Here is an 8,676-nt window from a genome sequence, read left to right on the forward strand (position 1 = left end):
GATGTCAGACAAATGTTTCTTAAGCACAACTTGAAACACAAACCAGTAAAACAGACGTTGGATCAATCTGACTGCCTTGTAATAAGCAGCTTCTGTACCACACTGAGCACCACAAACAAAGTTAAACATAAAAAAGCTGCCGACCCAGAGGGCGTGTTTCCTAGGAACGCAGCAATCAGTGATTATCATCCGGCAAACATACAGGGCTCGCACAGATCCGGAAGACGCACAGAAAAGAACCAACTAAAAATCGGCGACCCCAAGTTTCTACTGTGCGGCGCAGGGAACGGTGTTCAGCGCCTTGCCGTGGCCCGCAGTGAGAAAGCGCAGCGGGAGCGGGAGGGCGGCGGGAGGGCGCGGTGCCAGAGGCCACGCTTGCTGAGTGCTCGCGGGTCCTGGGTTCGATCCCCAGTCCCTCCTCTAAAAGTAAATAAGCGAGTAAGCCTGACTGCCTCCCCACAAAAAATTTTAAAAAAAGGAAACGAACATACATACGTTCACGTATGGCTGGACTATTACGCCGTGCACCAGAAATCGACACAACATTGTAAGCTGACAGAAAATTAAAAAAAATTTTTAAATAGGCCAAGGACAGGACCAGGAAATTAACAGAAGAGGAAAGTGAGTGGCCAGTGACCGTGCGAAGAGGCACCGCCCCCCCCCCCCCGGGAACCAGGAACAGCAAACGGAAGGGGCCGTTTTACGATTATCACACGGACAAGGAGTAAGGGCCTTTGTCTCCCAGTGTCCCCTAGGTCTGATGCCACTCCTGTGACGCTGGAAAACACGCACGTCTTTACCAAAACAGCACGCTGTGTTGTAGTGATGACATCAAGACACGGTGGCTGAGGCCGTGGAGGAGGAGAGAGGGGCATGGCATGGGTGGGGGGTGCTTGGAGCGCCCCTCTTTCAAGTTTCCACTTCTTAAAGTGCTACCTGGAGAAAAAATATGAAAACAAATCTATGTACGTGTATGCATGACGGGGACACCGCGCTGTATGCCAGAAGCTGACACATTGTCACTGACTGTGCTTCAGTAAGAACTAACAAGCAAACGAAACCCGTTTCCTGGAGGAAAAACGGCAGAGAACTCACGCTGGTCAGGTCTGGGCGGGGGGCACAGATTATCCAGGGTAATTTGTGCCGAGAGTTTGAACCATCCCCTAATAAACACTGGGACAAAGCACACAGATCCTGGGGTCGGGGGTGGGGACTAGGACGAAACGGGGGGAAACAGAGACACTAACGTAGTAGAAGGGTAACCGGAGGAAAGCAAGCTGGCAGAGCTCAGGGCGGAACCCGGAGAGAAAAAGAAGCCATTTCAGATTCGCAGGCGAGCAGCTGCTGAACCCAGCCTCAAGGACGCGTACTCGCCAGCAAGTTGTAACTGCGCACCCGCACCCGCTGAGAGCGGGCCCTGGGGGTCAGGGAGCTCCCTCCCCGCCAGGAGCGCCGGGGACAATAAACAAGGAAACAACAGGACTAGGGAGGGGTGTTCCAGAGACTGCTGTGGAGACGGCTGGACGCAGGGTGCTCTGTGAGGTGTCCCACGGAGCCTTTGGGAGGCCGTGCCCCGTCTGGGACCCGGGCACCAGCAGAGCCCATGTCCCAGGGTGGCGGAGGGGATGCAGGAGCACAGCGCGTGGCTCTGGAGAACAAGAGGGACTGTAGACTGAGGGCGGGGGACACTTGGCAGCCGGGCCACGACTCACGGGCTGTGTGTCTTCCCCGGCCGAGATGTGGGCCCAGAGATCTCGCTGGAGTTAGAGCAGACAGTCCCTGTTTACACTGGATTGCACGGGGCCGTGGAGAACCCGGGTGGACCATGGACTTCCGGCTGAGCAAGGTGGAGGATGGGGTTCCAGGGGCTGAAAGTCCATCTGGGACAGGTGAGCCCTGGTGCCTGGGGACCTCCACCTGGGTGTGTGGGACTCAAGGCACGAGGGCAGGGCGCAGGGGACCCAGAGAAGGCAGGGGGCAAAGAGCTCAGTGAACCTGGGGAGACGGTGGCCACGTGGAAGCAGACAGGGGTATCCATCCGTCACATGGCTGCCCGTCCAGAAGGAACGGGGTGGGGAAGAGAGGAAAATCAGAAATGGAGCAGAAACACACTCAGGCGCGGAGATGTCTGAGCTGCGTCAGGACAGCAGAGGTGCTCCGGGCAGAGCGGAATCCAGGGTCCGGAACGGGCAGAGCCGGACCGAGGTCGGGACAGCCCGAGCCTCCTCCAGGCTGTGCAGGGGTTGGCGGTGTTCGGTTCCTGGCGTTTGTAGGGCCAGGGTCTCTGCGTCCTTGCTGGCTGTCAGATAGGGGCTGTCCTTGGCTTCCAGAAGTTTCCTACATCCCTTGGCCAGTGGCCACCTCACAAAGCCAGCCGCGCCAGTCGAGTGCTCACGCTGCCTGCCCTGCCCCTCCCATCCGGCCTCTCTCTGACCGCAGGGCAGGGCTGATGCCCTCCCACTGCGCCCACCGGATGACGCAGACGGTGTCCACCTCAAGTCCTCACGCAGCCGCACCTGCGAAGTCCGCCTGGGCACAGGCTCCGGGCATCGCTGGGCGCCCTTACTCAACCCGCTGTCAGCAGAGAAAAAGAACGCAAGCGCGGCAAAGCGGGGACCGGAGGTGCGTCTCAGAGGAGGCTGAGGGAGTCCGCCGCGTGCTTCCCGTGACTTCTCCGTGGGCCCGAGCGCTTAGCGGGATGGAGAGGCAATTCCCCAAGACCCCGAATGCAGGTCCCCGTGCTCTGCGGTAGAGAGCTGCTGCTTACCGACTCCGTACGCAGTGGTGCGTGTCTGCAGATCTCAGGCCCCCAGCTTATCCCTCTCCACCCTTCCCCGGCAACCGCAAGTTTGTTTCCTCCGCGAGTCTGTTTCTGTTTTGTAAACAAGTTCATTTGTGTCTTTTTTAAAGATCCCACACGTAAGTGATAACGGAAACTGACACAGCGTTGTAAACGGACTGCACTTCAATTAAAACACAAAACGGCGTTTCTCGGTGAAGGCCCCGGGCCGAAGCCGCTCCGGCCGCTGCCGCCACCTCCAGGCTGTGGCGGGCGGGCGGGGTCTCACCCAGCCTGGTGTCGCTCAGGCACAGAGGCTCCAGGCAACTCTCTCAAGTTTTCAGACAGGTGTCCAAGAGGATGACGCGCTGAGCACGTGAGGCCCAGGACCCAGGCCCGGGCAGGCAGCCCTCCCGCCGGGCCTGACGCCGCTTCCACGTGGAAAGGGCAGAACGGCAGTGGGGTTTTGTCGCAGACCGCGTGGCCAGGATGTGCGTGGCAGAACACCCACATGACAGAGCTGAGGGCAAGTTGGGGCGCAGTGAGAGCGAAGGAAGCACAAATGTGTTTGCTCCTCCATGTTTCACCGCAGGAAGCCAACCGGAAGTCGGACTTTACAAATTGGGAAGCGGAGGTTTGGTGGTCGTTGAGGTTGGGCTCTGGGTGTCTCCCTGTCCTGCTGAGCTGGGGTTCATGGTCCGACTTCACTCCCTTTGACGCTCTGTCCTGATCACCTGCCCACGGGCTTTCCGAGTTCAGGTGGCCTTGCCGCCCACCAGGTGCCCCAGCTGCCCCCGCAGCCCCCCCCCCCCGCTCCAGGCACAGCCCTGGGCCCGGCCCCCCGGACGCGCTGCCCCTCTGCCCGACCTCCGTGGTCTGTCTCTGCTCCTCTTCCTGCTCACCAGCCTGGCTGCCTTTTGCTGTGGGCGGGTGTCCACTCATCCACCCAGACTGGTTTTTATATCAGGCCCCACAAGGCCCAAAGCTTTCTTGGCATCCTCCGGGCAGACCAGTGTGACCCTGTCTCAGGACAGCGATACCTCTTTGTCATGTGTGTCCCTTCTGAACGGTGAGCTCCATGGGCCCCGGGAGCCCTGCGGGTGGGAAGGGAGCATGTTGATGGCCTGATGGGGTGGCTGAGGGTCTGTCTGTAAATGCCCAGCAGGAAGACACCGGCTTCCAGTGGACCGCTCTTCAAATGCAAAGTGTACACCCTGCCCGAGTCCTAGACAGGTGCCGATTATAGAAGGACCCCAGGGGCTCGCCACGGACTTGCTGCGACCTCCAAAGTCTAGGGCGTGGCTTTTCCAGAGATGTCCTCTGTGAACGGCTCAGTGCACGTTAAAGAAAATCCATCAGTGCACGTCTTCTTTAATTTTCAGTTCCTATTAGCAGTGCTGACCCGAGGATTCCTAGGGCAAGGGGCAGGCCGGGTTTACGTCTCCTCCATCGGTGTCCTCTCCTCCGGCCGGGTGGGCACGGCCCTGCCTGCCTGTCTCTACCTGCTGCCTGGTTTTTAGATCACAGTGCAGCTCAGTTCAGCTCAGTTCGTCCGTTACTTCTGCTCCTTTCCGGTCCGTTTTCAGTTCAGTCTAAGCCAACGCCAGTTTAACCCGGTTCAGTTCCAAGTTCCGTTTTCAGTTCAGTCTAAGCCAACGCCAGTTTAACCCAGTTCAGTTCCAAGTTCAGTTTCTATTTCATCTGGAGAGTGGCGGCTGTGCTCCTGTCCTGAGCTGGGCTCCATGGGGAAGATGAGCTCTGGGACCCTGCAAGGCGAGGTGGGTAGTGGGGCTCACCCAGAGGTGCCCCAGGAGCAGCAGGGCGGACATGGAGGCCACATGCCCTGTGCCCACGAGCAAGACACTGACCGAGCATGATGCACGGTGAGCCAATGTTCGTGCCAAGTCCTGGCGGCTCCCCAAGCATGTCTGTGCAGCACCGTGAGCTCGGGCAGGTGTCCTGGGGGTCAAAAGTGTGTCTGCAGTGGAAGGAAACATGATCGAACACATTGAAACACTTTCTTTACTGCCGTCTTCCCAAGGTTTCTGATGCGCTGTGTGTGCTGTGAGCTTCTAAGGAGAGACTGCTCTAAAAAGTTTCTAGAAATAACCCACTAGTTCCAGGCGAACACAGCTGCCGAGGGCAGGTCCTGGGCTGGGGTCAGGACAGCTGGGTTCTCAGCCCGAGCTGGCTGATGGTGAACATGTGAGGGGGCCCTGCTTCAGGCTCCCAGGGTGGAGGGGAGTGTGTCGTGGTGGCCCAGCTCCGGGGTCCCCAGCTGCTATGAGCCCGCTGTGAGCATCTGGTTTCAGGCGTGCCTGCTGGTGCTCCCAGCTCTCAGGACAAACCCAGACGGAGACCCTGAGCCCAGCCTCTCCAACGGTGCGCAAGGGACCACAACTTGTCCAGATGTAGACAGACGTAGATCCCGTCTGCAAAGGGCAGGGTTGGCCGGAGCTCTGTGCCGGGTGTCCCCAGTGCTGGGTGCCCGCCCGGAGGTGGAGTCCTGCCTAAGCGGCCCCTCTCCCAGGACGCTGTGTCCTGTCCCTCCCAGGGTGGCCCCGGGAAGCAAGATAAGTCAAGGAAAAAACCCTCCTCTGCCTTCGAGATGACTGATTTCCATATGCCCAGTGAAACGACCCCAAAGTTGAGTCTCAAGACTCCTTGGAGCAGGAGCGGTTTGCCTGGGAAATTTGAGACGCAAATTCAATTCATCATTATTTATGAACCCACAGGGAGGGGTTTATTACTCTGATTACTCACTAATCATTCCCCATAAATGCAGGAACCGACAAAATCCCACAGAATCAATAAAGTGGTAAGTTCCCCGTCTAAATCACGGCTCCCAGCATTCTTGAGTAAACCTTCCAGTAATTTACAAAGGCTGTTGAATCTTATAGTAAGTGTTTTTCAAACCAAGCTGGATTCTAAACAATAATGACTTTTTAATGTGGCTCTGTGATTACATTGTCATAGTGAAATACGGGGGTCTTTGACTGCATCCGAAATGAGCCTGGTGTGAATTACTCGCAGACACAGACCAGCGCGGCCACAGGTAAAGCAATCTTCATAAATTACCCTCCAATCCGGGTGGCCTGGCAGGCGAGGCCTGATGCCAATGTTGGCAACTTAAATTTCAACGGGCAGTTTGTAAACAAGCCCTTCCTTTTGTTCCGGAGTGGTGGCCACGGCCCCGCGGCATGGGCTGTGACCTCGTGTGATTCCGCATGGGGCCACCAGCCCACCTGGCCGCTTATGCGGAAGTGAATGAAAGGTAACGAGCTTTCAACGGCTCCCTGTCCTGCCGGGAAGGGCCCAGGGGCCCCGCTGCCCCACAGCTGGGGGCCTGCCCACCCTGTGTCTCCATGGGCCTGAGCCTGTGCTTGGCACCTAGTGGGGCCCAGAGATGGACAAGACATGACGAGGGACCTTGCCTCCAAGACCTTCAGGCCAGCCGGCTGGGGACGCGCTGGAGGTTCCCCACTGGGCCCTCTGACCAAGGGCCCATCCTACTGGTCTCCCCTGCTCCAGCCTGGGGGTTGGGGTGCTCCTCCAGGCTGGACCCTGGCTCGTCCATGCGTGCAGGGCCACGCCTGGTTGTGTCGGGAGACTGGGTGTCAGGGAGAGTTTGCGGAAGGCATGTACGCACGCCTGGGGTTCCCGGGGCACAAGGCACCGTGGGGCGGGAGGTGACTATTCCAGAAGCTTCTGCAGCATTCGGTCTCTGAGAGGGTGGAAGGGCGCCTTCTCCCTACTGTCCTGCCTGTTAGGGCTGGGGGTGCCTCACCCCGTCACGCCGCCAGGGGCTGAGACCTTTCCCCAGTCCCTGGACGCTGCCCCACAGCAGGGGAGACAGGAAGGGAGAGGAGAGGTACCACCGAGGTGAGATAGCTGCACTGCCCCCGGGTTATCTGTACGACTGCACGAAGCCTGCGTCTCACAGCTGGTTGCGCAGCTGGTGGAAGGTCCCTGGGCCCCATGGCTCCCATCTCCCAGGGACCCCGGGTGGCTCCCAAGTCCCTTACTCCTTCAGGGGCTGTCTCTCAGAGTGGGGACCCTCTGGTCTTGGTGACACTGCTCCTCAGGAAAGCGGGAAGTGAGGGTGCAGTGGTGCCTCACCTTTGCCAGGTGTTGCTATGGAAACGCTGAGGGTCAGGCTGGAGGCACTGGAGACCCGACGGGACCCGAGGGACAGGGACAGGCTGTGTGCGCCTGGCCTCCTGTCCTCCAGCAGTCAAAGGAGCTATGAGGGGTCGGTGACCAAGTCCAGCCTCCCAGGATGAGGGCCTGGGGTCCCTGGGACAGCTGCCCCTCCATGAGCCCAAGGAGAGCCCCACAGCCCATCAGCAAGACTTATGGTGATGGCATGGGGTTGCTGACAGCAGCCCCAGCCCCTGGGAAGGCATTATCGTCACCCTGCTTTGTGGACGGGACACAGAGGTCAGGGAGAAAGGGACCCCACCTAGGGCCCCAGCACTGTGCATGGCAGTGGGGGTGGGTCTCCCGCATCTTAGCCAAGTTCCTCCTGTGCCCCCTGTATAGCTGGGGGTGGGGCAGGGAAGCTTGACTGGGGAGGGGGCCAGGAGCAACTGTCAGCCCTGCTCACACACGCCCCCGACCCAACAACACCTGGCACGCCCATCCCCACTTGGCAGATTTGGAGACTGAGGCCCAGGCTTGCCATTACCCAGTCGGCCCGAGTTCCCTCACCCGGGAGCTGGGATCCAACTCCTCCCCTCCCGGCTCCGAGGGCTGCGAGGTCAGCAGCCCCGCCCACGGCCAGCCCTGACCCCGGGCCTCTCTGCCTGCTCTTGTGGGCATGGGGTGAGTGGGCACACCCCGACTTCCCAGGACGGCTGAGAAAATCTAAGGACGGCATGAGTCGCTGACAGCTCAGCCCCAGGAAGGGGTGGTCAGGAAGTTCCTTCCTGGTATTTAACGGAAGAACTTGTGGCGACCGGACCGTTTTCGGGAGGAAAAGGCCCTCTCTTCAACATCTCTTCTTTTATCAAATAAAAATGAGGAAGGAGCTGGGGGCCAGCGGCCTCCTGCGACGACACCAGAGGCAGCCGACTGAATGCCCCTCACGTGGACCTCGGTGACGGCGACAAGGAGCCCCACGGGACAAGCAGCCACTCCCAGGGAGGGGAGAAGCGCCAGGCGTGTCGCGTCAAAAATTAACGTGCGGACTTGCAGCCTGTGCAGCAGCGCAGAGCCTGGCTGAACAGACGGCGCGTACTGAGGTCGACTGGGGAGCGTTCCGTTAGGAAACAGATGCGATCCTGCCCGTCTCCCAGATAAACAGTTTTCTCTCCACACCTAGGCAGGAGGCCTTAGCTTAGCGGGTAACGATCTAAATTATGTATTAAACTCCATTACTTTTTATTACTGCTTTCCAATTAAGGTGCCCTGATTGACTCGCTTGCGTGGAGGCTTGCCGCCGCCCTCCCTGGTCCCCGGGCCCGGTTCTGGTCGCGCACACGCTGCTCACCCGGCTTAATTAAGTGTGTCTCTCCCTCGTTCCACCCAGCGACGAGGTGCTGCTTCTAATGATGAGTAAACAGCGCGCCGGCGTGATTACCAGCTAAATTACCCGCCTGCGGGCGTCACTGGCGGCAGACACCTCTAATGCAAAAATACCTCCCTGCCCTCCAGCTCAGCGTTCCCCTAATCAGACACGCTCCCACGGCGGGCTCTGGGGGACGCAGCGGGTCCCGCCCTGCCGCTGCTGTGACGAGCACCTCCACCTGCTCAGGGCGACCACCCCCGTCCCCACCGCGTGCTGGCCGGCAGGGCCATCCCTCAGCAGACACCCCGCCGTCACAGCGACGCCCCGTTCAGATAAGAGCGCGCCTTCCAAGCATCCAGGCTCCTCCGTGCTCAGGAGGCTGGATGTC

Source organism: Camelus bactrianus, chromosome 6, assembly GCF_048773025.1.
Source record: "Camelus bactrianus isolate YW-2024 breed Bactrian camel chromosome 6, ASM4877302v1, whole genome shotgun sequence".
In the NCBI taxonomy this organism is placed as follows: Eukaryota; Metazoa; Chordata; class Mammalia; order Artiodactyla; family Camelidae; genus Camelus; species Camelus bactrianus.